The sequence below is a fragment of the Podarcis melisellensis genome (genome assembly GCF_964234715.1).
Source record: "Podarcis melisellensis genome assembly, chromosome: 15".
Taxonomy (NCBI): Eukaryota; Metazoa; Chordata; class Lepidosauria; order Squamata; family Lacertidae; genus Podarcis; species Podarcis melisellensis.
The window spans coordinates 26,443,439-26,470,257 of record NC_138532.1 but is presented as its reverse complement, the minus strand read 5'-3'; the positions used below and the strand labels follow the sequence as shown (position 1 = coordinate 26,470,257).

Genomic DNA, 26,819 nt, shown 5'->3' with positions numbered 1-26,819 from the left:
TTTTTTTAAGTAATGGAAATTCATTTTCTAATACAACAATTTTTGCAAGAATTCTCCCTAATATGATGCATGTTTGCATAATTTTCTTGCAGATATATGCATCATGTTCATTTTCTACATGCTTTTCATAGACACATTTTGGTTGGAGAACTGCACTGAAAAATTTGGGGACGTGCCAATTTCAAATCACATATTTTGCCAGGTAGTACAAATTAGACATGCTAGACATGCATCAAACTGAATTTCTCTCCCATGCTGAGGCACAAGTATTATTATTTTTAGTATGTATAAAGTGGAAAGGGTTTACCTGTTTTTGGTGGAACAGGGAAAGATTTGTATAGAGGGTTAGACAGATAAGTGGGCTTTGGGAAAAAAGAGGGGAAAAAATGAGATTGCAATAAGCACTCATCACCCTTTGAAAGAGACCAGCTCTGATTAAAATCCAATTAAAAATCTGCATTTCAACATCTGTGCTTAATGAATTAATCAATGAGTGATGCCAATTAATAGGTTCTTTCAGGGCTAATCTGAATATGGCTGTACTGATGACAGTGGACACTGGCCTGGTCATGTTGTTTGTTAGATGTGTCTAAAGGAAGCAGGAGGAGGAAGCAAGTTTAAGACAGTTGACACATTCAGTGGTGACCACAGGAAGGATGATATGTGGAGAGAATCTGAGCAACCACTGCCCATGTATCTCTATGGAGGTATCAGTCCTGACTACAGAATACATTGCCTTGACCATGTAACCACTACCAATTTATAGTGAAAGGCTGCAGCTTAGGGGTAGAGCATGCAGAAGCTCCCAGATTCAATCCCCAACAACTCCAAGTTGTTGCTTGCTCATCTGTGTATTCCTTCTGGGACACAGGAATGCAGTGAGGACCAATGGCAATGAGGAAGACCAGAAGCAGCTTTGGGAATCAGAGGCTTCACATGATCAGCAATGGGCTCTCATTAGAAGTGTGCCAACATGCCAAATGCCTGATGATGCCAACTCCGGGCCCCGGGTTTATGTCTTTCACAGAACCCTGAGGGATCCATCCCCTGTAGGATCCATGGCAGCAGTAGCAAGGAGGATGGCATCATGCATGTGGTCTCTTGTCTGTTGAGCTGCTGCTCCTTGGAGAAGTGGCAAGTGTGTCGGCACTCTGTGCGGTCTAGGGTTGCAAAACACCCAGGACTGACGCAGAGTCCCCAAGTCTGCCTGCTCACTGCCAGGTGGCAGGGGGAGGGCTTCAATCTCTGGTGGGCAAAAGCACCTTCCCTAACCAGGCTTCCTATGCAGGTGGGGAGAAATCTTGTCACTTCACCTGGACCTGGGAGCAACCCCTTGTGTATGCTAAGGTGTCTATCTTAATTTCCAAGCAGTGACACATTTGTGAAGCTTTGTGCTTCTTATTTGGTTTCTGCTTAATGTGCCATGCTTAATCACATCATCAGGGCCTGTCTGATGCCATCGCTTCCCCTTCAACTGTGACATCACCAGGGCCCACCCCTAGGACAACACCAGAGGCTGCCCCCAGGTCTCAGGTGTGGGCCCTGAAATCCCAGGGTCTGGGCTGCTCCTGATGGTCAATATTGTGGAGTCACAATCAGAATGAATCTGTGAGCAGGGGTAGACTTTGGTCTTTCAAATCTCAGTAGCACCCTGTGCAAGGCCAAAAGTTGGCACGCCCCCTCCCCCACCTCTTGCTTTCTGTTCTCCTCAATTCATTTTGTCATAGTTTTGACTCCCTGTGGCACCCTCTAGGCTTGGTGCCCAGTGTGGGGGAACCAGTTACAATGCCCTAAATCTGCCTCTCCAGTGCAGTCCAAGTTCTCTCCACAAATGTGTATCATCCATTTATAGGTGAGATGGGAAAGGTGTAAAATTCAGGTGGGGGTATGTGTGTGTAAAAGAGAGCTAAGCTATTCCCTGCCTCTAGCAACACCAGCCACTAACAACCATGCTTGCTCCTGCCTGTGAGCAGTCCTATTCTGGATCCTGTTTTGTGGCAACAGCAGAATGTGATGGAATATTGAATGCATGAGAAACAACACCAGCCAGCTTGTCTTATACACAGATATGTGTGGCATGCAGAACAAAAAAACAAAAACAAAACTGTTCTGTGCTGAGGGCAAAATTCAAGGCAGACTCACAGTCCATGCTTGGAATAATAAAAGGCTGGACACAGCTTCTAAATCCTCTCCTTTCCCTTTTCTTTCCAGTGCAATGCTAAGCCAGCTTTCTCCTCCCTGCCTGCATCACACACCCCCTCCCCACCTGCCCCTGGTACCCATCCTGTAGGATCTAAATTAAAATCTCTTATCATTTCCCCAATAATCCCCCTTTGATGCCCTGAATGCTGCAGACTCTGTCCTTGTACAAAACTTTGGAGAGCTTTTGAACAGCCGAAACAGCTCTCCGTACTCAGCCTCATAGAGGATGCTGGTCGCGGCGAGTCCCTGCAGGAGCTGCTGATCAAAGCCTGGCAGCCTGAGGAAGCTTTACGAGGTTACGAGTGGAATTACTCTCGAGAGCGGCTAAGAAGGCCTTTCAGCCACCGGCACGTGCTCCCCGTGGCACCTCCTGACCAACAGGGAGAGCAAAGCATTCTCTCCCCTTCTTTGTATGGCTAATTGTTGCTATATCTTTCCAGTACACTTGGCAGCTACTGCTGCCACTGTTCTTTTCTGGCTGCCAGTTATGTGTTATAACATTTATAATGGTCTCTGTTTTATGGAGGGTGTCGGCACTGTGATAGTCCCTCCCCAGCTGTTAACAAGAATGGTTTCCAGTGTGGTTTTGCTCTGCATGCCTTACAGAATACAGCACCAACGTTACAGGAAGCTACCTACCCTGGGTGTAAATTACCATGGAATAGTGGGCATGTTGGGTGTTGTGTTGATTACAGCTTAGTGCTGCACTCACAAGATTAGGATGCAGTTCGGTACTGGGTAAGCATGCTTGCTGATCCGCCTAATACAGGCATAGGAAAACTCAGCCCTCCAGATGTTTTGGGACTACAACTCCCATGATCCCTGACCACTGGTCCTGTTAGCTAGGGGTGATGGGAGTTGTAGTCCCAAAACATCTGGAGGGCCAAGTTTGCCTATGCCTGGACTAATACAAGGATAGCCAACCGAGTCCCCTCTGGATGTTGCTGGACCAATCACATTCACACAATACATTTAAAGTGTTGTGATAGCACTCCAGACTAGAGCTTTCCAAACTTTTCATGTCGGTGACACACCTTTCAGACATGCATCATTTCACGATGAGGTAGTTCAGTTTTATTAGCAAGCCAGAGGTTAAATCACCCCTTTCCAGCCCCACACTGCTTTATGGAAGTGAGTCATGGGCAACTTACAACCCCAGCCCCAGAAGGAGTGTGGGGGGGCATGTGCACAACACACCTACACACTGCAGCCTATCCGCTAACAGTTTGGAAAGCTCTGCTCTAGACAGACAGAGCTTTCTTCCAATAATCCAAGGAGCTGTAGCTTGTTCAAGGCGCTGAGAGTTGCTTGGAGAGCCTTATATTCCCCTCACAGTGCAAACACATTGGGGATGTGGGCTTGGGAGAGCACGCCTTTGATTGAAATTATGCCCTGCCATGTGATACCCCAAATCCACCTGACACATCACATGTGGAAGGCCCAGCTCCTGACAGTTGTAAGTTGCCCATGACTCACTTCCATAAAGCAGTGTGCACAACACTCAAGCCTGGTAGACCTTCATCTTGGTATTGGACGTTAGCATCACATTTCTCCATGCCCTTTTGGAGAGGTGAGCCACTGCCGTAGCTGCCTTGCTAATACACTTGTCCAGCACAGCATTGATGGAGAGATCGCTGGTTATGGTGGAAACCAGGGAGACAAAATTGCTTACCACTTCAACTGTGTGGTCAGCAGTGCTGATGCATGGAGTGCTGGTAACATCCTGACCCAGGATGTTGGTCTTCATCAGGCTGTTGGGAATTCCTTGCAGGCTTGGGAAAAACAGTTGACGAGTCTGTAGAGCTTCCTCAGAGTGCACTGTCAAAGCTGTGTCATCTAGTTAAACCATGGGATTTGCTCCCACAGCAATGGCCACCAACCTAGAGGGCTTTAAAAGAGAATTAGACAAATTTGTGGAGAAGGCTATTGATGGCTGCTAGCCATGATGACTGTGTTCTGCATCCACAGCTGGAAGCATCAATGCTTCTGAATACCAGTTGCTGGAAACCACAGGAGGGGAGAGGGCTCTTGTGCTCAAATCCTGCTGGCTGGTCACCCATAGGCATCTGGTTGGCCACTGGGAGAACAGGATGCTGGACTAGAAGAGCCATTGACCTGACCCAGTAGACTCTTTTTATGTTCTTATATTCTGTGCATTGGCCAAATAATGAGGCATATTGCGGGGAGTTAAAGCACATTGTTAATAATCCCTGAGTCCAATTGGGAACCCCATGAAGCTTCTCTCTTTCAGTTTTCTTCTTCTTCCTTCTTCTTTTGCTTCTATTCCCTTTATATTTCTATGTTTCTTTAGGTCTGTGGGCTTTCAAGAACTGAGGCTCTCAAAAGTGTTGCCTGCAAAGCCCTTTGAAAGCTCTGGATAGCTTTTGTTGTTGCTGTTGTTAAAGCACAGCTGCAAATGGTTTATTTTTTAAAAAGTGTATATAGGGGGGATGTGCATAGCAAGACATATATTAATAAAAATAATACAAGAATGTATATATTAGAGGAGGCAAAAATCATTTCATAATTTATTTTTTCACAATTTTTTTATACCACTTGATCATAAAACCAACTAACCAACCAACCAACCAACCACAAAGTGGTTACATTTGAAAATGTATATATTAGGAAAAGAGTGCCCTTAAATTCTGACTTTTTTTTGTGAGAACTGCACTTAAAAAATCACAATCATGCAAAAATGTGGTGAGACATATTTAGTCAGCCAGTCAGTTTTATTGCACATAGCCAAAGGCTGCCACAATGTACACAGAATCATTCAACAATTAAAAGTAAATATACTGAATATTTAAGATTGGAATGAAATGAGGAACTCCATCCCTGGGTACACCAGACCATCCAAGTGTCCCTATTTCGCTGGGACAGTCCCAGATTTACAGAAGCCGCCCTAGTTTCTTATCTGATCCTGGAATGTCTCACTTTTCCCTCGTATTTTCATCGGAAAAATATTAGATGCTATGGGTACACTTAAGCCCTGCTGAACGTAGTGGGACTTGTTTCCAAGTAAACACGCACAGGATTGCAGTTCAAGAAGCTTCTTGGTCTTAGTTTATCTGCCAGTGAAGTGCTCTTCATCCTTCTCCTGAGCCTAAAGTCCTGTAATCTGTTGGAGGTCCCTAATCTGCTTTGGAGGACAATGCAGATAGACTATCAAACCACTTTCTGAAACTCTCCACACCTGTGCTTTCCACAGAGGTATCCGTGCGTCCCTTCCCGGGGGGCCTTGCCTCATAATTGTGCTGATGGGCTTCTGTTATCAAGCCGGCAGCCCCGCCTAGAACATGCGAGGCAATATAAATGCTAATTGTGCTCTCCAAAGCTGATCTCTAATCAAATGATATCTGTAATATCTGAGAGAACAATTTGAGGAGGAGGTAGCAATTGCTCTTGTCCCTGACATCCAGGCTCCCCTTTGGGAACTTGGCAAAACTGATTGTGTGAGCAGTGGGTAAAAACAAGCCCATAAGGAGCTGGCAGGAGTTTAGTAATGGCCTGATAGCTTGCAATGAAGCAGCTGAATAGACAACTGTGCCCAGGAGGTCTCTTGGCAGCCTGTCTGTCCAGGTGATAAAATATGAAAATGCTAAGGGAGGCAGGCTTAGCATAAAATCCAGAGGAGGTGGTAGGAAAATAGAAAGACCAGGTTTTTCTTTTTCTTTTTTAATGATTCAAAAAGGGCAATTGGTGTATTTCCGTCCTCTCGGCCACATTTCCACCCTCTCCCCTGATGTTTCCCTGTGTAACAGCAAATGGCTTTTGATTTTGAAACAAATTGACCTTGAAATAAGTTCCAGGATCTGCATTCCCCACACCCCCAAACTCCTATCGTTCTAGCCTATGTACATGTGAAAGACACATTGCTCATTTTAGAAGAGCAAAAAACCACAGACTTGAAACACACACACCAAGGATGTTGGAGAATTCTGGCAGGAACAGGAGTGGAAATTGCCAATATTTGCTTATTCTCCCTATGTCGGGAATGGAAATCAATCCAGCGAATACAATCGGAATTCTCTGCAGCTTTTCTTTCTGTCTGGAAATGATGTGTAATTGATTACGCCCCAGCCCTATTTGCATTGCATTTCCTTTGCACTGAAATCAGTGGGGCAGAATCACATCATGACAATGCAATACTCGTAAGTAGCCAAAGATGAGTGAGCTGAATAATGTTGGTTTTTTTGCTGAAGATGAGCAGCAGTGGAAACGAAACAGTGCTGCATGCAGAACAGGAGATGATGCCTTCTTGCATCTCTATCACAGAGGCAGACACACAACCCATTCTTCTCAGGGCTCATAATGGAAGGAATGAGGAAAGGTGGCCAGGTAGACAAGCAAGTAATTCTCAAGCACAAGAAAAAAGCTAGCATGATACAATAACTTAGTTAATGAATTATAGGCTCTGGGGGAGCCATGAATAATTATGTGGTCTCTCCACTGAGAACGAGCTCATGGCCTATTAGGGTGAATAAGTCACTGCCCCACCAACTTTAGGCCACCTTGCCTACCTCTCAAGTAGACCAGGAGATGGCACTGGCTGTCAACATCAGTCACAAGTGTTGCCCTTGTAGAAATCAGAAGGGAGAAGGGTGGAGGCAAAACTAGAATTAGTTAATTCTACCTGGTATTGACTCTGATGCCACTTACTGTTTGGTCTCCCTACCTTCGACTCTTCCGCTTCAAATGTGCATCAGCCACCAGTGGCTTTTGCTTAGTGGTAGAGCTCATGCTTTGCCAAGTTGAATCCTAAGTATCGATAGGAATATATCTTGCTTGAAACCCTGGATAGCAGATACCGGCCATTTTAGACCAGTGGTATGGAACCTGTGTCCCTCCCAAAGATATTGACCTGCAGCTCCCATCATCCCTGAACATTGGCCACATTGGCTGAGGCTCATGGGAGTTGGAGTCCAACGACATCTGGAGGGTAAGTTTAGTGATATGGGGTATAGGAGATGGTGCAACTCAAGCACACATACCAATGCTTTGTTGTTCACAAACACACCTTGGTGCACTGTGGGGGTCTGGGGGCCATAGCTTTACTCAGCATAGACCCACCCATAGAAGTTAATGGTCATGGCTAGCTTAGGTTCATGGATTTCAGTGGGCCTGCTCCAAGTAGCATTTAGTTGAAGACAACCAATTTTGCTTCTAATCCACCCTGCTGGGAAGTAGGAAAGACAGTTAAGGGTCTAATATGGATTTGATTCCATGATCTGGATGGCAGTCCCCAATGTTGGCTCCAAGCTTGAGATGGCTTTTTGGTAGTACACCTACTGTGGGAGCCCCTTTTTCAGTAACTCTGCCTTTTTACTGCTGTTATTGCTAACTGCTGCGCTTTGTCAGTCAGCCCTCTGCTGGGGCACAGATGCCTGACATTAAAGACCGCTGGTGCCAGCCCTGAATCCATCAGCTGGTCAGTCTGGTTGCCAGGTTTGATTTCTGCTTCCCGGTCAGTCATTCAATACTGGTGCAGTCAATGTAGCAATTTGAGCACCATTTCAGGCTTGAGTGCTTCCTTCGTTGGTTTTGCAGAGCGTCATTTAGCTCAGAAAATTGGGAGATATAATATATATGAAAAGACTGCCTTTATTATTATTATTTGGCTTATCTCTCTGGTCTTTCCTTCTGTGATGGGTTTGGACTGCCCTGGCTTGTTCTATTGAGGTGATGCTTGAAATGGAAAAGAATCTTTGGGTGACCAAATCCAAAAGGATATGGGGATCCTGTGTCCATAACAAAAAGTCAGTATAAAAGTGGAATTTCAGCAGCTGCAGCTATCCTCCCCACTCTTGTATAATTTATCCTATAAAAAAGATCAACCTTGTCCTTTCTACATTCTGAACTGGTACAGTCTGCTTGACTTATTCAGGCCTGTACCACTTCATTCTGTTCTATATGTGGGTCAGACTTAATAGGGTTAATTGCCTGCAGAGCTACAAAGTGCTGGTTTGGGTCAGACTTGGGGGTGGGGAGATGTGGGCCTTCCCAGTCAGGGCGGACTAGCTATTTTTTTTTACCATGGGTTATAAAATAAAGATGTGAGCTCTTTTTTGGCTTACCCCTCCCTACACTAACACTATGCAACAGAACAAAAGAACAACAACACCCCATCTCCCTCCCCCCCTCTCACAATCCTCTCTTTCCCCTCAACTGCAAGATGTCTATGATAAAAGTGTCTCTCACTACATGTAAAAGAACTGTGGAAAAGGCTATGAATTGAAAGTGGAAATGACATGCACTTTCCCTCATTTGTCTGTTTTGTAACTCAAGAAAATCTTTAATAAAAAACTATTTTTTAGGAAATATATATTTGTACCTATTCAGAATATTAATATTCTAATTACTAATATCAGTAATATAAGCATCCCTACAATTATTGCTGAACTAGCCATATGCTTTAAATGTTAACCTTGTATGTGCAATACAACGCAGTGCATATTGCACCTGAACTTGGTTGCAGTTACCTGGCGTTCACTTACAAAAATGTACAAATGCAGAAAAAGGTGAGGCTATGCTGTCATACTATCAAAGCACAGACGTGAAAGTTCATACACAGTAGGAAATGCTCAGAAATACTTGGGTTCGTGGCACTAGTTTGCAAGTGGCTACTCAGAATCATTTGTGCATTGAGTATGAAATCTATATTTTGTTAATAATTGCATAAAACATGCAAAACAGTTGAGCCCTGGGCCCTCTCCCTGATTGACGAGTCCTAGTAATTTGTATTGGTCTCCCACTTACCATTGTTGGCCCTGATTGCTTACAGTCTCGTAGTGTAACCCACTTCATGTGGATTGATCTCCCTCTATTTGCCATTTAAATGCTTCTGGTGATGTGAGAGTTAATCCCCAGATCTCTGTAGACGCTGGACGAAGCTTGCTTAAATTTTTTAGCAACTGTTTCCCTGCTTCCCTCCCTCTTTTGAGGGTACAGAAGAGGTCACATCTAATTAGTGATTTCTTTATTGCATATCAAGTTCATTGTGCTTTTTTTCTCCCCCTTAGAAAAGCTTTGATGCTCTTTTGATAGACTCCTGGTGCCTTTATGACGAGGCCTAGGTGCTTGTAATAGAGGGCATGTTAAACCTCCATCTCTTAGTTAATGTAATTTTGCGTTCTTTGTGTGTCTTTTTTTCTAATCCAGTAGGAGAAAAAAAAAAAAACACCTTAATGAACTCTGCATTAATCGCCTATGTCAAATCCTTACGCTAACAAGCAAATGAAATCAAACAGGCTCCCCCAGGGAGTAGTGGCAAGTCAACACACCATCCATTAAAATGGTAATTTTGCATTTTCCACCAAGACGGCTGTCGCTTCATGCCCCCATGCCTCTTGTTAATGCTTTGGTCTTTTAAATTACGGCATTAGGAATATACACAAACATTCATGTGTACCACCCAGCCTTTATATTTGTCTTGGCGAGAGGTCACCTATACTAACGGGTGCATGAGGGGGGCTTGGGAAAATTGCAAATGAGATATAGGACCTTTTCGGTTTCGGAGACAGCTGTATTCCCATTACTGGGAGTTCTCTGTCCTCAAACAATAATGTGAAAATGTGAGTTTGTTAATAGTTTTTGAAAATGAGAGAAAAGTATAAGTCACTTGTTTGCCAATGTTATAATGGTAGGCTTTTTAAAAAGGGGTTGTGCTGGATAATTTCCCATTTGCATTTTGGGGTGGAAAACACAGATGGAGGGAGTAGAAATGTTTTCTGAAAAGCACTTTAGTTGTTCAGCTTTTGTGTATCCTGTTCCTGTTCAACGGAACTGTCCAACCAAAACTGCTATTTTATCACCGCTACCCTTTGTCAGTAATTTCTGGCCAGTGGTGAACCATGTACCTGCAACTTCCTGTTGATGTTCCTCTCAGGTTAGACCCTGGCTCCTCCTGATCAGACTGATCATGGGCTTCTCTGTGGCAGGAAGGGCTTGCAAAACAAAATCTACCTGAGCTCTTGGGTTTTTGGTCTTGAGCCTTGCTCTTGACTCCTAACTAGGCTTTGTCCTCTTATTATGAATGTTCTCCAGTCTTGATTCCTTGCTCATTCTCTGACCCTGCACCTGAAATGAACTGGCAGAGCTACAGGGAGGAGGATCCCAGTAAAGGGTGTAGCTGGGACTGGGACACATTGGGGCAAGCTGGGGATGGGGAAGAAGAGGTTGGTGTTGGAAGTGCTCATAGGGTGACAGTGGATGATAAGGGGCTGTGGGTCAGTGCACAGGAACCAGAGTAGCAGGACCCATCACCAGAGCCAGAGGGGCCCCTGTCTCCATGAGCACAGTGGGCTCTGAGGCGTGGGGAGCAATGGGTGGGGTGCTCCAGGAGACTGAGGCAGGGAAGGGCCCACAGTCCAGTTTTGTAACTGGTCAGGTGGGGCTCACTAGCTCTGGGAAGAGGTGCCCAACTGGAGTAGGCTTGGAACAGGTCAGGGTCACATGCCTCATCAAGCCCAGATGCTGCAATCAGCATGCAATATAGAAAAGGGCAGCAGAGCTGAGGTACTGTGTCTGCTCAACTGCCCATGTTGATGGACCTCAGCTTGGATGCTCCAGGATCTTTATGGGACTGTGCTTTGGACTTTGGACTGACCCTGGACCGGGGACTTGACATACTAACTTGTCACCAGGTAGGCCAGGGGTTCAGCATAGCCTCCTTTGATGTTGATTGGTCTTGGGACCTGGTTTCCAGCTCCTGGCTGTCTCCAGAAGGTTGACCATGGCCAAGCGCTGATACACTCTCACTCACACATACCCATAGGTTATCGCTCCTTCCTGCTTCCTGGATACGTTACAGTTGAGCTGGTATGCCTCTAAATACTAATTGCTAAATACTAGTTGCTGGTGATGGTTGGTACCCATTGAGATTGGTAAGGTGGAAAGCAGGGAGCCCAACAGTAGGTGGTGTCAGAGCGAATGACAGGCAGGGTCATCTATTTCTAGTTTTGTCCCTACCCTCTTCTTCCTCTCTGCTGAGTTCTATAAGGGGCAACACTGAGACTACAAAGGAGAAAGCGGGAAGCCAGGGCCAACTCCCTGAGCTGGTTGTAGGTAGGAAGATCAAGCTGATGGGGGCTGGCTGAGAACAGATGATGGTTGGTGGGGCAGTGCACCATTTGCCCTAATGGACCAGCCACCACTGCTGAAGACCATGAGCAGGAGAGGGCTATTATGTTCATTCCCCACTTAAACATCTGGTTAGTGATTGTGGGTACAGAATGCTGGATGATGGGATTTTTAGCCTGATTCAGCAAGGCTCTTATGAACAAGATTGAGTCACTATGGTAATTAGCAAATCAGACTTGGATATGTGATGATGATGTCATGAAGGACACATGAAGGGGACAGAGAGAGAGAACAAGAGAAGACCCTTTTAGGTGAACCCTTTTTGCGCACAGTAGCGGGGAGAGGGGATGCGTGTGGCGCTGTGGTCTAAACCACTGAGCCTAGGGCTTGCTGATCAGAAGGTTGGCGGTTCGAATCCCTGCGATGGGGTGAGCTCCCATTGCTTGGTCCTTGCTCCTGCCAATCTAGCAGTTCAAAAGCATGCCAAACTGCAAGTAGATAAATAGATACCGCTCTGGTGGGAAGGTAAACAATGTTTCCATGCATTGCTCTGGTTCACCAGAAGCAGCCTAGTCATGCTGGCTACATGACCCAGAAGCTGTACGCCTGCTCCCTCGACCAGTAAGGCAAGATGAGCACCGCAACCCCAGAGTCGTCTGTGACTGGACCCAATGATCAGGGCCCCTTTTACCTTTACCTTTTAGCGGGGAGAGAGATAATTAAATAAAAGGGGACATTTTTTGGACATTCCTGAAAAACAGTGAGTAGTGTTGACTCATCCCTAATTATTTATTATAGCTTAGATACTGGATCGCCACAGGGATATCTCTTCGTTTGCAACTATTTTGAGACACATTTCTATGAGTAAAGATGTCATCTAGAGATGCAGCTTGTCTTTCATTCATTGGCCTAATTTAGAAAGAAAGCTTTAAGATGTCACCGAGCAGAAGCAATGGCATGTGATGAGTTATGCAGCAGGGTGCAAAGGTACAATTTCAAGTTTGCTGTGTGTTGTCAAAGGAACTAGCAGGGAATTAAGTTTGTGAAACTGCAAAATTAAGGCTGTGTGATTCTGCTCTTTGGAGAGATGAGGCTGAATCGGAAATCCCCCGGCATAGCAGTTGCAATTTCTTAGGCAAGTTTCTAAGCCATGTGATCATGGAAAATCACTTCTAATACTGTCTGCAAGAGGCTCAGGAACCAAGTGGGGATGATCCAGTGCTAATCCACCCTGCAAATTCAGGATAAAAATCAAAATACTAAGTACTGGCAAGCTGCAACTAAAGATTCAGCTAGCTTTTTCGAATTAGGATCTGTCTTTGTGCTAGAAAGTCCCTCCTCTAAGTTGAGTCTCAAGGCAGACAGGCAGCCTTTGTTAAGGGAATTGTTTGGAATGCTTTCTGAATGGCTGATGGCAATGGACTTTGACAGAGACCCCTCTTAAGCTTCCAACATGTCCGCAGGAGTTCCACCTAAAAGTACTGAATTGCTACATGCTCCCCAGTTTTACTAGTGGTGAGAAGCTCCTGGGGCAGAGTTACCAGGTTTATAGAGCAATCTGACCTCCTAGGAGCCAACTCCTAGGGTCTATGGGGCTTCGGCCCCCACAATAAAATATTTGAGGGGGCCTGGCATTCCATCGGAATGATTGGCATTCCAATTCAAATCATGTGTGTGCACTGCATCATGTGATCGATGATGCAAGGCTTCCCTGGGCCCCCACAATATTTTGGCACCCTATGATCCACCATGCTGGAGGAGGTTAGGGCAATGGACTCCAGCCTTCATTCAGTGTAGGAGCCATTGGTTGGTTGTCTAGTGGTTAGAGTGTGGGCCACTCTAGCAGGTTGGTGGGGCAACGCACAATTCAGTCATCTGGCACCATATTTAGGTCAGGTTCAATAAATTTCTGACCATTGCTACAACAAAGGAATCAGGAGCACACTCTGAAGCTGAGGTTTTAACTGGGCTGGAGGCATCTCAGCACTGGGCTCATGAGTAGCAGTGGCAAATAATGATAAACAACTCAGAATGACTTTCACATTAAAATGAATAAAAGCATCAAATAAGTAACAGACAACACATAGTACAAAGGGGGGGCACAAAAAGAACATAGAAAATACAGGGATGCTTCTAACTAAGTTCTACTCAAAGTAGACCCATTGTAATTAATGAATGAATGAATGTGAGTAATGCCCATTAATGTTTACTGGTACTCTGAATACAACCAGAATTGCATGAAACCCATAATTTCACAGTGGCAGCACAGATTGCCTTAACAGCCCAACAAGATACCTGGTTACATTTAAGTGGTGCCAAATTCACCCAAGTTTTGCTGGCAGAGTGGGTTCTGACCAAATCCCAAAGTTCAGTTTTGGAGGAGCAAGACTTGGTGGCTACTGTGTAATGTCTATATGCACATAAACCAGCATATGTTACTTTTTCTTCCCCACCCCCCGAGAGATTTCTTTCCAAGCAGGGGCAAGAGAAGGACCCCATAAAGCTGTCTTCCCTCTTTCCTGTCCAGCCATGATACAAATCCAGCTTGATGTTCCCACTGGGAAAATTGCCAACAGAGCTAGTGCAAGAGGCAGGACTGCAGAATAAGGATTGATGGTAAGGCATCTTTCAAGTAAATGGTATCTCCAAACACTTTCCAGAGTTAAATGATACAAGACGGCGGATAATATATGGTGTAAGTTACAGAAAAAAGTGGCGTGAAGATATTGCACAGAGAATAAATTAAAGCCTTCCTCCAGGAGGGAAAAAATAATCCATAACGGGTAGCAAGTGAGCAGGGAAACTGCAGCAAGGCATGGGGGATGTCACACAGAGGAGATGGAGAACCAGCCAGGAACAATCTTTACTGGCCCTATGTATTTTTCCCCCGTCCAAGAAAGATGACCAGATGCAAAGTTTGTATAGAAAACAGAGTTGAGTCAACTTCCCCCACCTGTATGGTTGGTTGAGGAATTTTGTATTTGTGAGCTCTAAAAGGAACTCACTTGATCTTGCCTCCCAGACAGAGGTGCAAATCAGGATGCAGCTACCCTTCAGATTTTGCATTTCTTCAAATATTCCAACAGGTCTCGGCTTGAATAAAGCATCAAAATGCATTTCTCTGCATTAAAATATGTGTTTTAAAATATGCATTTCTGGCTATATTTTATATTGGAATACATGTTTCTAAACTTCTGTTTGCACATGTTTAAATTGTGGGGAGGATTTCAGAAGAAAAGGGTGCGTGGAGGCTGCTCCATTTGACCTATCCCTCCCAAACACAGGGCTATTCCACACAGTGGTGTAGCATGGGTTGTCAGCACCCGGGGCAAGGCAAGTAATTTGCACCCCCTAACCTGTGGATTTGCGCCCCCTAACCCCCAGATGTTGCGCCCGTTGCAGCCGGCCCCCCCTGCACCCCCCACGCTACGCCACTGATTCCACAATCAGCTGCCTTGGGGGAAGGATTATGATGGCTTTGATTATGTTAATATTATTAATTGTGTGCTTTTTTAAAATGTGGTTTTAATGGGTGGTATTCAACAAAATTCTACTCAGAGAAGACCCACTGCAATTAACCCCCCCCCCAAGTTCTCCATTTTTACTGATTTCAGTATTCTGGTGTCTCAAACTCAAAAAGAATATTGTAGAGTTGGAAAAAGTCCAGAAAGGCGAAACCCAAATGTTCAAGGTGATGGAACAACTCCCCTAAGAGGGAAGCATTTGGAGCTTTTTAGATTAGAGAAAATGTGAATGAAAGGTGATATAATGGAAGTTTATAAAATTATGTATGACATAGAGAAAGGGAGTGAAGATTCTCACCCACTTCTCTCGTTCAAACACAGACACCCAATGAAACTGAATTTTTGAAAGATTCCGGACAGATAAAATAAATTCATTCCCAGTGCATATTTAAACTCGCTTCCATAGGAGGCAGCAATGGATGGCCTTAAGAGAGGATGGACATATTAATGGAGGAGAAAGCTACTAAGCTTTGATGTCTATGCTCTGCCTCCACAGACAGAGGCAGCTGCTGGAAACTGCGGGAGAGGAGAGTGTTATTGTGCTTGAGTTGTGCTTGTGGGTTTCCCACAGACATCTGGTTGGCCGCTGTGAGAACAAGATGGTCCATTGGCCTGATCCAGCAGGCTCTTATGTTCTTAATGGGTCTACTCTGAGTATGAGTTGTGTTTGATACAGCCTGAAGTTTCTCATTAAGCTGCTTTGGAAAGATGGTCATTCTGAAAGGCAGGATATAAATAACTGTAAAATATAAATAAATTTGGATGTGCAGATTTTGGGAAAACATTTTTTTTAGAAAAACATTTTTTTCGATGAAATCCATTTAAAAATGCACATTTAATTGTGTATTGTTATGCACATTTCCATATGGTTTTGTTAAAAAACAAACATCAATGCAGAAATTATTGGGAATATACAAGTGGATGAAGACACAGGAAGCTGTCTTTAACTGAGTCAGGCCACTGGTCCATCTTGCTCTGTGTTGTCTACACCGATTTGCAACTGCTGTTCAGGATTTCAGAGTGGATCTCTCCCATCCTTAGCTTGAGCTGCTGTTGCTTGCACCTGGGGTGTTTATCATGTAAAACAGATGCTTTAGCACTGAGCCACAGTCCTTCTGTCCCATACAAGTGCCACAGACAAGAAATAGATGGAGGAATTTATTCCTGCTCTCAGTCTCCTAGGGGTGCTTTTCATTCACAAAAAGCTTGGGAGACTGTTATGCATTACCAGTTTGCCCCTTGGAAAGGTTGAGGAGGTTATCGTTTTTTGTGAGAGCCAATGCGGTGTAGTGGTTAGAGTGTCAGACTAGGACCTGAAAGACCCAGGTTCAAATCCCCATTCAGCCTGGAGCTCACTGGGTGACCATGGCCCAGTCACATTCCCCCAGCATAACCTACCTCACAGGGTTGTTGTGGGGATAAAATTGGAGAGGGGTGTGTACGCCGCCATCTTGAGCTCCTTGGAAAAACGGTGGGCTATAAATACAACAATAAATAAACAAAATATTACATTTGTCTCCCACCGTTTCCTCCAAGGAGTTTAAGGTGGCACACACAGTTTTCCCCTTCCCCATTTTGTCCTCACAACAACCCTGCAAAGTAGGTTATGCTGAGAGAGTATTGCTGGCCCAAGGTCACCCAGCGAGTTTTGTGCAAAATATCTTTACAGGCTAATTGCCCAGAGGAAGTGCTGTGGGGAAAAAGAGGAACATCTTGTTCTTCACTTCACCAGCCACATGTCTGCTTGCTCAAGTTTGCAAATCACTCTCTGAAAATACAGATGACTCTTCCCATCAATGCATCTTTGAAAACTCAAGTCATCTGTTTGTGCTTTCCTAATTCCCGCTTTCCCTTCTGATAAGATAATGAGATGTGAATGTTCGGTGTGTTGACAAGCTGCTGTCCTACAGCGGGAGAGAGCCCCAGAGTTCTCCGAAGCTGAGAGCGGAGATTAATTAATGCTAAAAGACAGCGCTTGATGTGGCAATGAAATCTCGATTATAATAATCTCTAATTATCTTGTAGCACAACCGCCTTGTCACTTCCAGGTGTCTTTCAGCTACTCTTTCACCCCCAACCCAAGCCTAAAAAGAAATCTGATTCGTTTGAAATTATTTGCTAACATTGAATGGAATGATCCCCAGTGATACATCCACCCTCTTCAGCTTAAGGGAAACAAGTGTCTAGGTGATGTGAACTGGGAGAGACTTTGGAGGGTTGATCTAACTAGTCACAAAAAGGCGTAAGATGCTATTCTCCCGGCTGGCACCACATCAGAGTGGAGGAAGCCACGATGATGTCAAAACCACCTGTGGATTCACAGCTGTTAAGTAGTATGTCGGGGGGGAAAGCATTGTTTCAGTTTGGTCTTATTTCTGATCTTCTAGTTTTTACAATAAGAGGGGTGGGGGCATTCAAACTATGAAATCAAATAGTTGGAAGCCTTGTAGGATGTTTTGCTCAATGGAGGAACTGCAGGGCTGAGCCTCCTGAACAGATAATAGAAACATAGGAGTGCAGAGTTGGCAATCCTGCAATGTAACCTCCTGCAGTGCAGGAACAACAGCTAAAGACTGTTATCTAGTCTTTGCCTGAGGACACCCACCCAAAGAACATCCAGTTGTTTACCATCAAGTTGTTTCTCCTAACAGTCAATCAAGATTTACCTTCGAGTAACATAATCACAATGGGATGCGGGTTAAACCACAGAGCCTAGGACTTGTCGATCAGAAGGTTGGCGGTTCGAATCCCCGCAACGGGGTGAGCTTCCATTGCTCGGTCCCTGCTCCTGCCAAACTAGCAGTTCAAAAGCATGCCAGTGCAAGTAGATAAATAGGTACCGCTCTGGCGGGAAGGTAAATGGCGTTTCCGTGCGCTGCTCTGGTTCACCAGAAGCGGACATGACCCAGAAGCTGTATGCCAGCTCCCTCGGCCAGTAAAGTGAGATGAGCACTGCAACCCCAGAGTCGGTCACGACTGGACCTAATTGTCAGGGGTCCCTTTACCTTTTAACATAATCCCATCGGATCTGGTCCTGCCTTCCTGGGAGCAGCAGAGAACATTTTGCCTCTTCTGTTTGGCAGTCCTTCAGGTATCTGAAGAGAGCTAAGGAAGAAGAGGGTGGACTTCTCTGATGCTGTTGCTTTATTGAGCTCAGCCTTGGGTCCCACTTCCCTAAGGGCTCACATCCACACTTACCTTTTGCTCCACACTTTCTAGGCACAAGTCCACACTTTAAAGCAGCACTTTCTCCATGAAAACTTGCTCTTTAAAGCTAAATCAAACAAACAGCAATTGCTGTTTGTTCTGATTCAGCGGTAAAGAGCAGGGGGTTTTGTGGGAGAATTGCTGCTTTAAAGCATGGACTTGTGCCTAGAAACATAGCACAAAAGGAACTCTAGATGATCCCCAACTCCCTGTATTAACCAGAACATTCACAAATTTGGAATCAACACATGTGCACTGGGCTACAGCTTTTACTTCCTTCTGCTCACTTGTGCACATTAAAAGTGCACAGGTTTCCACTGAGAAGACACACACACACATTGTAAAAGTTCATTTTAAAATAGTTCATTCATGGTTTGAGACTCTTCTTATGTAGTATCCTGCAGTTCCCATGCAATGATAAAATACCACACACTATCAAGGCTGCAGCCAACTGCAAGGCTTCAAGATTGCGTTTTTGAAGTGTTGCATTGATACAGATAACTAAAAGTACACAATGCTGGGTTGCTGCACATGGTTGCTTTTGAATCTGTGTGATTAACTGAAAATAGAAACTTTCTCCTAGAAGTGCTAGACAGATAAGCCACACCCAAACTTTTTGAGCTCTAAGAAGCTTCAGAACAAAGGTAGCATGGGCTGAGCGATACTTTATGGTGAGGACCATATTGCTTTTTTTTTTTTAATAAAAAAAAGCCTTTCTTAGCCAACCCGACTAACCCTAGACCTTGGAAGACAGTTTGCATGTTGCGCCTTGCAAGTCAATGAATAGATCAGAAGCTATTTCAGATGAAGGAATTTGAACAAGTTGCAGGACCAAAGGGTCTCATGAAAAATTGAGCTGAGATTTCATGATGGGTTAATAGGCTACTATTTTGGCTTTAAAGTGTGCGTTGCTGAGATGAGACCAGATTAATGAGGGGGACTCTGAGAACGTTAACCTCTCTTGTTGAACAAAAGCATTCACTGCATAGGACTGGCTCATTTGCCCCAGTTTCATTCCAACATTCCTTGTGCTGGTCGCCAGACACCAGACTAGAGTGGAAATGCTCCATCAGTCTGGGGCAGAAGACATTTTAGAAGGAGATTTATTAAAGAGAGTAGAATCTTAGCAAGATCAATACAGCAGAGGTGAGTTTTTGTCTTAAAATTGGTTCTATTGAGATCTGAACTGAAGGTTCTTTAATAATTTTTTTTTGCCTTGAGCTGAAGGATTCCCAACACCTTGTTTCCTCCACTCATTTACCTTTCTCTACTGTCACCTATATCTGTGAACCTGTCCACAGCAATCGCACCTAAGGGGTACTAATTTTCTCTTCTTCGTTGAATTTTCTCTTCTTCGCTTTTGCTCTGCTTGTGCCATCCTGAAACCAGGAAGCAGAGGGAGGAAGTCCAGTGGTACCTTGGGTTAAGAACTTAATTCATTCCAGAGGTCCATTCTTAACCTGAAACTGTTCTTAACCTGAGGTACCACTTTAGCTAATGGGGCCTCCTGCTGCTGCCGTGCCGCCGCCACACGATTTCTGTTCACATCCTGAAGCAAAGTTCTTAACCCGAGGTACTATTTCTGGGTTAGTGGAGTCTGTAACCTGAAGAGTCTGTAACCTGAGGTACCACTGTACCACTTATTGCCCTCACCCTGGTGTTGCCTGCTGGAAAACAGGACGTAAACTCTCTTCTGATTTGATTCTTCCCTTGCACTGTAGTTTAAATGTCTGCTTGCCTGATGGAGTTATCTCCCCTCTCCTCTCCCTGCCTGCTGCTTTGGGGGTTCCACAAGCTACTGAGCCAATTTGGAGTATATGTGGGGGGGGGGGGAGGAAGAGGTGGGTACACCTTGCACAAGCAGAAGTCCTTATGCGGTCTTCCACTAGTAGGACCAATTAGTTGAATCCAGCCTGTTGTTGCTGCAGCTGTTGTTAAATGTGGCTATCAAGAGTAGTGCAACCAACCGATGTGAGATCCAGTCCTAGTTTAGGTCAACATCTCCCTTGTAGGTTGCCAAGATACAGAAGTAAATAGAGATCGCCCACAATTGCAGCCTATGTTCAGCTTCTAAGCCTTAGACTTCCCTTCTCTTTCAGGAAAGGGCTCTAAGCAAGGGCAACACGAGCTGAATCCTTACTGGAAAGCCAATATACAGAGTTATATATAAATAGAGGTCAGATTTTCAGGCATGCTTTATGACCCCAGGCAATCCTCTTTCATTATATTGTGCCCAAGCTCTTTATCTGCCCTTAAAAATCTAAGTCTCAGATGCGTAGGCTATATTTTCCTCTGCATTTTCTTTCTCTTTGGAAATTGACAAAGAGCCAGGAGCCTGTGGAACCAAATGCTTTTAGTTCGAAAACAAATCTTTTGGTTGGATTGAAAACCTGTTGCTCACTATGGTGACTTTGTCCCAAGGAAGCTACATAGCTCAACTTTCAGCCTTGAACACTCCCATTCCCAGTTTTATGCTCCTGCTGGTTTGAACCCGGTCAAATTGGGGTACTGCCTTCCCCAGTGTCTCAGGCTCTCCATTTCCTATTTGCGCATCCAAGAACATAGTCAGTATGCCTCTGAGTACTGGTTGTTGGGATTTGGAAGCGAGATGAGTGCTGCTGTGCTCAGGTCCTCTTTGTAGGCTTCCCATGGGCATTTGGTTGACCACTGTGAGAACAGGATGCTGGACTAGATGGGCCACTGGTCTGATGAAGCAGGGCTCTTCTTCAGAATGCAAACTATCTTGAGACCCCTTAAACATCAATGCTATCTCTGTAACTTACCATGATGGCTATGTTCTACCTCCAATGTTGGAGGTAGTATGCCCCTGAATACCAGTTGGTAGGAACCAAAAGTGGGGAGAGTTCTGTGGCGTTCAGGTTCCATTTGTGGGCTTCCCATGGACATCTGATTGGCCACTGTCAGGGGCAAATCTAATATGAAACTAATGAAGCTTAAACTTCAGGGCCCCCAAATCCTGAGTCTTTGGTTTACATTGCTTAATTTTTTTTTTTTGGGGGGGGGGTCTAGTAGACCCAGTTTGAGTCACTCAACTCAAATTGATTATTTTGTTGTTGTATTTATTTCAACAACCCCAAAATTGGAGAGTCAGTAGCACGGATGTTGTAAAGGTATGATGATCTGTCATGGATCATCCCCACTGAAGAATATAACAGTGGTTTACGCAGACCTCATTGCTGGTTACAAAGGACTCCCCATGACAATTAAAGCTCCAGGGTCCCAAAAATGTAGGTCCACCACTGGCCACTGTAAGAATAAGTTATTGGACTAGGTGGGTCTTTTGTCTGATCCAGCAGGGCTCTTATGTTCCTATGATATTTAAAGGAGTGCAGATTTAAAACACCCCACATCTTAGTATTGAGACTGCCAAAGAGAGAAAATTCTAGGGGTATGTGTAATGTTCATAGTTGAATCTGTTAGTATGCCACCTTGTGCCATCACATGTACAAGGCATGTATCGTCCTTGATCACATGTTACTCCTCCTTAGGGCAAAACTATGCAGAAAGGAGTGGAGCAGTGGTTTAAGTCCTGCCCCCAGCATTGCATTTCTGAGAGGTGACATTGTAGCCATCTTTGAATATCTAAAGGACTGACATGTGGAAGATGGGAAAAGCTTGCTGTCTGGTGCTCTGGAGCAGGACCCAAAGCAATGGATTCAAATTAGAAGAAAAGAGATTCCAACTAAATATTAGATGTCAGGGGTTGGGAAGAGGAGGAGGAGTGGTGGTGGAGACCTCATCCCTATCCTGACTCTTCCAGGATGGAGGAGGAAGACAGTATAGATTTACAACAGTGGTTTGCAGGAGATCACAGCTCAGAGGCAGATGAGGGGGAAAGTTGGGAAATAATGGGAGAGGAGCAGGCAGAGCCAAAGCAGCAGCTGGCTTTAACATTGTCACTAGAAAGCATTCCAGACCCACCATCTACCATAATCCGGTGAGCCTTAAAAGTAGGAGAGCAAAGAGCTCAAAGACAGAAGGCATGTAGCAGCACCCATAGAGATGCTGATGCTGATGACAAATGAGGAGGTGCGAGAGAAGGTGGAGATTTACTTGGGACATATACTGGGTTCTATAGCCTCTCTCTGTAAAGAAACTTTTCCTTGTCTTTATACTTTTCTGGGCAACCAGCCGGGAGCTGCTGACAGCACCCTGACAAGAATAACTTTCTGGTGGGAAGAACTCTTCAATATTGTAATGGACTACTTCAGAAGGTCATGGAGTCTTCTTCATTGGAGGTTTTCAAACAGAAGTTGAGTGGCCATCTGTCAGGGAATCTTTAGTTGTGATTTCTGCATTGCAGAGGGTTGGACTGGACTCTTGGGGCTCTTCCTAACTTTACAACCCTACAATTCTATGAATGATAACAACAGTAATAGATGTGATGCTAGAGGTGGAGCTAGAAGCATGCCCCCATTTCTGCCTCAATATATTTTTACCTTCCCATGTATAACACATGAGCAGGAGTAAAAACAAAAGCATAGATAGACTTTTCATGATAGGATCCTGATAGGATTTTCAAAATGGTTTTATGACACACTGCCATCATTGAACACATGCGTACATGTTCTTCTTCTTCTTTCTCTTCTTCTTTGGCAATCACTCATAGCCGAGTAAGATTGTCTTCCATAGACACGGTTTTAACAATGAGTCCTTAAGTGACTGTGCATATATGCTTGTGAAACATGGACCACTTATAAACACCATCTCCAACTCCTTGAAAGATTCTATACATGTTAAACACTATTGCACACATAATACTCATTACTCCCTTGTTTTTGTTTGAAAAATCATCCCTGTCCTTTGGCCATGCTGGCCAGGGCTGATGGAACTGGAGTCCAAGAACAGTGGGAGGACACAGGTAAGCCCTTCTGGGGAGGTGATATGGAAAGAAGCATATGAAAGCCTGTGCCAATTGGAGAACCAACTGACTCTCCCTAAAACCACCCTGATGACATTGATTTCAGCCTCTCAGGTGGGCAGGAGGAGAAGAGAGAGCTTCTCTTCTAGCAGATAGCCCTGACAAAATCCTGGGTAATAATGTTGGGTATATGTGTGTGTGTGTGTGTGTGTGTGTGTGTGTGTGTGTGCGCACACTAAATCGAAGATGCACACCCAGGCATCCAGAAGGCACATGAATAATTGCTTTCTCTTCTCGTTGGGGATTTGTGACAAGAGTCTCTGACGCCTTAAATCATATTTATCTGTTTAAAATTGCTCTTGCCAACAGGAGCCCAAGAGAGGAAGTGGCTTGCATTCTGAGGCGCTGCCCCTGTGGAGTGGCCACAGCGTGCTTGCAATACAGAGGCATGATTTGCATTCTGTTTGCTCCATCTAGCAGTGCATAAAGGGAGCTTCATTTCTTCCCCAGCATCTCGTTGTGTTTGAAAGGAAAGGCTACGCGGCTGCAAAAGGTCTTACTAGGGGAATAGGAGAGGCACAAGGAAGGTTTCGCCATGCAAGGGCTGGGATGACAGGTTGCACTTGCCTTCTCTGTGCATTGTACTTGGCAACTTCTGGAAATGGAGACCCTTGAAATGAAAACAAAAACAAAGGGTGCCTTTATCTGCTTTCGGTATCACCAGTTTTGTAACTGCATGCATGTTGCAGATAATATGAAACTATTCTTTATGCCAATGCAGTGGGCTCCACGAATTGCATACATTGAGCCCACTCACTGTTCTTTGTGAAAGTGACTGAAGCTGTCCAAAAAAGGAGGAGAAGAAGCTTATTGTTAGTTATTTTTTGGGGGGGATGCTGGTCTATAAGGAAGAGCATTGTACAGCATGTGTTTTGCACACAAAATATCCCATTTGCAATCACTGTCATCTCCAGGTAGGGCTGAGAAAGACCTGGAGTTCTGTAGAACTGCTACCAGTCAGTGCAGACAATGTTGTGTAGTGGTTAGAGTCTTGTCTTAAGATCTGAGAGACCAGTGTTCAAATCCTCACTCAGCCACAAAGCCCACTGGGTGACCTCAGGCCACTCACCCTCAGCTTAGCCTACCTCACAGGATTGTTCTGAGGATAAAACAGAGAGGAAGAAGAACCATGAATGGCACCTTGAGTTCCTGCGAGGAAAAGGTGGTATAAAAATATAATAAAAAGTAAATAAATAGGTATATGGATGAAAGCTCTGACTGTATAAGGCAGCTTCCTGTGTTGGTTTCTGTAGCTTTGACTTGCTCCCTCACGTAGTTGTAGCTATTTCATCACACAGTGAAATCTGGTAGGCATAATGTCATCCTTCATGGTCCCTGATTGGTTGGGATCACCAATATGACTTCACTCAGGTTCCCTCTGCATCATGTAGTCAAGGCTGCTCGGCTATGGGAACAATGGCTGCTTCATTATGTGATCCCTGGTTGACTGGAATCCCTTGTGGGGCTGAGGTAGTCAGGAGCTGCCTGTTGCATCACAAACCCTGTCATCTGTAAATGAGACCCACAAAGTGTTTAACCGGATGGTATGCTAGGGTGGCTGAATTCTTCATTCCGTACTGCAGTTCCTTAATCTGGATAAGTGAGATGATTTTTTTTTTTTTTGTACAGGTTTTCAGACTAATAAACCTGAAATATTCTATGCATCTAAATGAGTTGCTGTCCTGTGTTCCTGAGACTGATTTAAATCCCATGCCATATCTGCTGCAGGGGGTGGCAGTGTGAGGGAAGGAGGCTGATGGGCAAGATACAAAACAGAACCATTCAAAGTCAAGTGTAACAAAAGTGGCCTTTTATATGTGTGATCAGATTTGTGGCTTTGCAAAGAAACAGCGAGACCAAAAGCAAAAAAGCAACACCCCCCCCCCTTGTGTGCTGTTTTTGAGTTTTCAGATCTGTTTGCAAATGAGGCTGGGAGCTCTCTGGGTATAAAAGTGGATGCTTGGCAAATCCTATTTCACTTCGCCAGTGAGCTGCAAAAGTATTGGATAATGGGTTATGTGTTGTAGATCTGTTTGATTGCATTGTGTTGCAAAGTGGGAATTGTTTTGCAACATAGATTCTTAATCACTGAGGCATCTATGATTGCGTCGAAAATTGGTTGAAATTGAAAGTTAACTATACTGCAGACGGCTTATTCTAGTGTATAATTGAAAATAAATTCTAATAACTCCTCTTGAAAAGAGCTGCCAAGAGGACTTACTAATACAACCTCCTTCCTCTACACCCTGTATTCCTCCACCCCCGTGAGTTTCCCTTATGCATAGAGTAGCAATGGGAAAGGGGCTCATAAAGCAGAACACAGCATGACATGTTCTGAATGGAAGGTGACTCAGTGAGCTTGCGAGCTCCTGTTCTCTCCCTCTCTCCATCCTTGATGAGGAAAACCCTGGTGGGTTCCCAGGGAATTCTGGGAATTGTAGGTCTGGGAGGGGAACAGGGGTCTCTTGGCTCCCAGAATTCTTTGGGAGAAACTTTGACTGTTCAAAGTGGTATCATTGTGCTTTAAATATATGGTGTGAAGGTGGCCTAAGAGGAATAAGAGTTGTAGTTCCTCCACTTTCCCACAAATATTCTTCCCTTTTGACAACAGAAACCAATTTTCTGCCACTTTCCTGGTGGTGGGGCAGAAGCATCTCGGAAAGTTTTCAGGCGGGGGTTGATCCTTACTTTTCTGAGGAGATTGATGCTTCCATTCCTGGCTCTCACCATGAAGTCTAGCTAGCAGGAAGTTGTGAGAGGGAGCCATAGTCCACTTCCTGCCACCCACAGTTCCCATAATGCCTTGGGTGCAGTGTGACATGACACTGCAGCACCCTCAGGGGCATTCCAGGAAGTGTGGGTAACAGGAAAGTACAGAGAAATCTGTGCTACAATGAATGTGATTTTTATTTACAAGTTAAAATAGCAAGGAGGAATTGTGTGTGGGGGGGACCTTGGCCATCTCATGAGATTAAATAAGGTAAGGTAAAGGTAAAGGTACCCCTGCCTATACCCTTGACAGACTCTAGGGTTGTGCACTCATCTCACTCTAGAGGCCGGGAGCCAGTGCTGTCCGCGAACCGGCACCAGAGCAGCACACGGAAACGCTGTTTACCTTCCCACTGTAAAGCGGTACCTATTTATCTACTTGCACTTAAGGGTGCTTTCGAACTGCTAGGTGGGCAGGAGCTGGGACCGAATGACGGGAGCTCACCCAACCGCGGGGATTCGAACCGCCGACCATGCTATCGGCAAGTCCTAGGCGCTGAGGTTTTACCCACAGCGCCACCCACGTCCCTAAATAAGGTAACCCTCTCCAAAAAAAATCAGAGAAATTTCTTTCTGCCATGATTTTTCAGGAGAGCTTAAGTTTTTCAGGAAAGTTTAAGCTTGTCCCCAAACTTCCAGTGCATGGCCAAAATAGAAATTATCAGCATCACTCTAAAAGTTGTAAGTTCCTTTAAACTGTTATTAATATTGTGTTTTATTGTTGTAACCCACCCTGGGACCTTAGAACGTAAGAACAACTCTGAAGGATCAGGCCAGTGGCCCATCTAGTCCAGCATCCTGCTCTCACAATGGCCTACCAGATACTCCCGTGCGAAACCCACAAGCAAGATTTGAGCGCTAGAGAACGTTCCCCACCTCTGGCTTCCAGCAATTGGTTTTCAGAAGCATTGCTTCCTCTGACCATGGAGCCAGAGCATAGCAGTCTTGGCCATTGACAGCCCTTACCAGAGATGCCAACAAGCACTGAAGATTGAGGGGAACGGGTTGCACGTTTGACCTTGAGTTACACTTCAGGAGGAGCCAGGGAACAAAGCTGAACACAGTGGCTTGCAGCTCTTCCTCTCTTGTGCTTG

At 44.8% G+C, this 26,819-nt stretch overlaps 1 protein-coding gene and 1 long non-coding RNA gene across 10 annotated transcripts in view; one reads left to right on the top strand and one right to left on the bottom strand.

Moving 5' to 3' along the window:
- Positions 1 to 26,819, top strand: part of LOC309357635 (protein CEPU-1) — an 816,321-nt gene that overhangs the window by 227,078 nt on the left and 562,424 nt on the right. The gene's annotated exons all lie outside the window — the stretch shown is intronic.
- On the bottom strand, positions 22,546 to 25,683 carry LOC309358332. Its single transcript, XR_014163458.1, has 2 exons — positions 25,645 to 25,683; positions 22,546 to 24,465 (listed from the first exon to the last, which is right to left on the bottom strand). It is a non-coding gene; the product is annotated as an uncharacterized lncRNA (long non-coding RNA).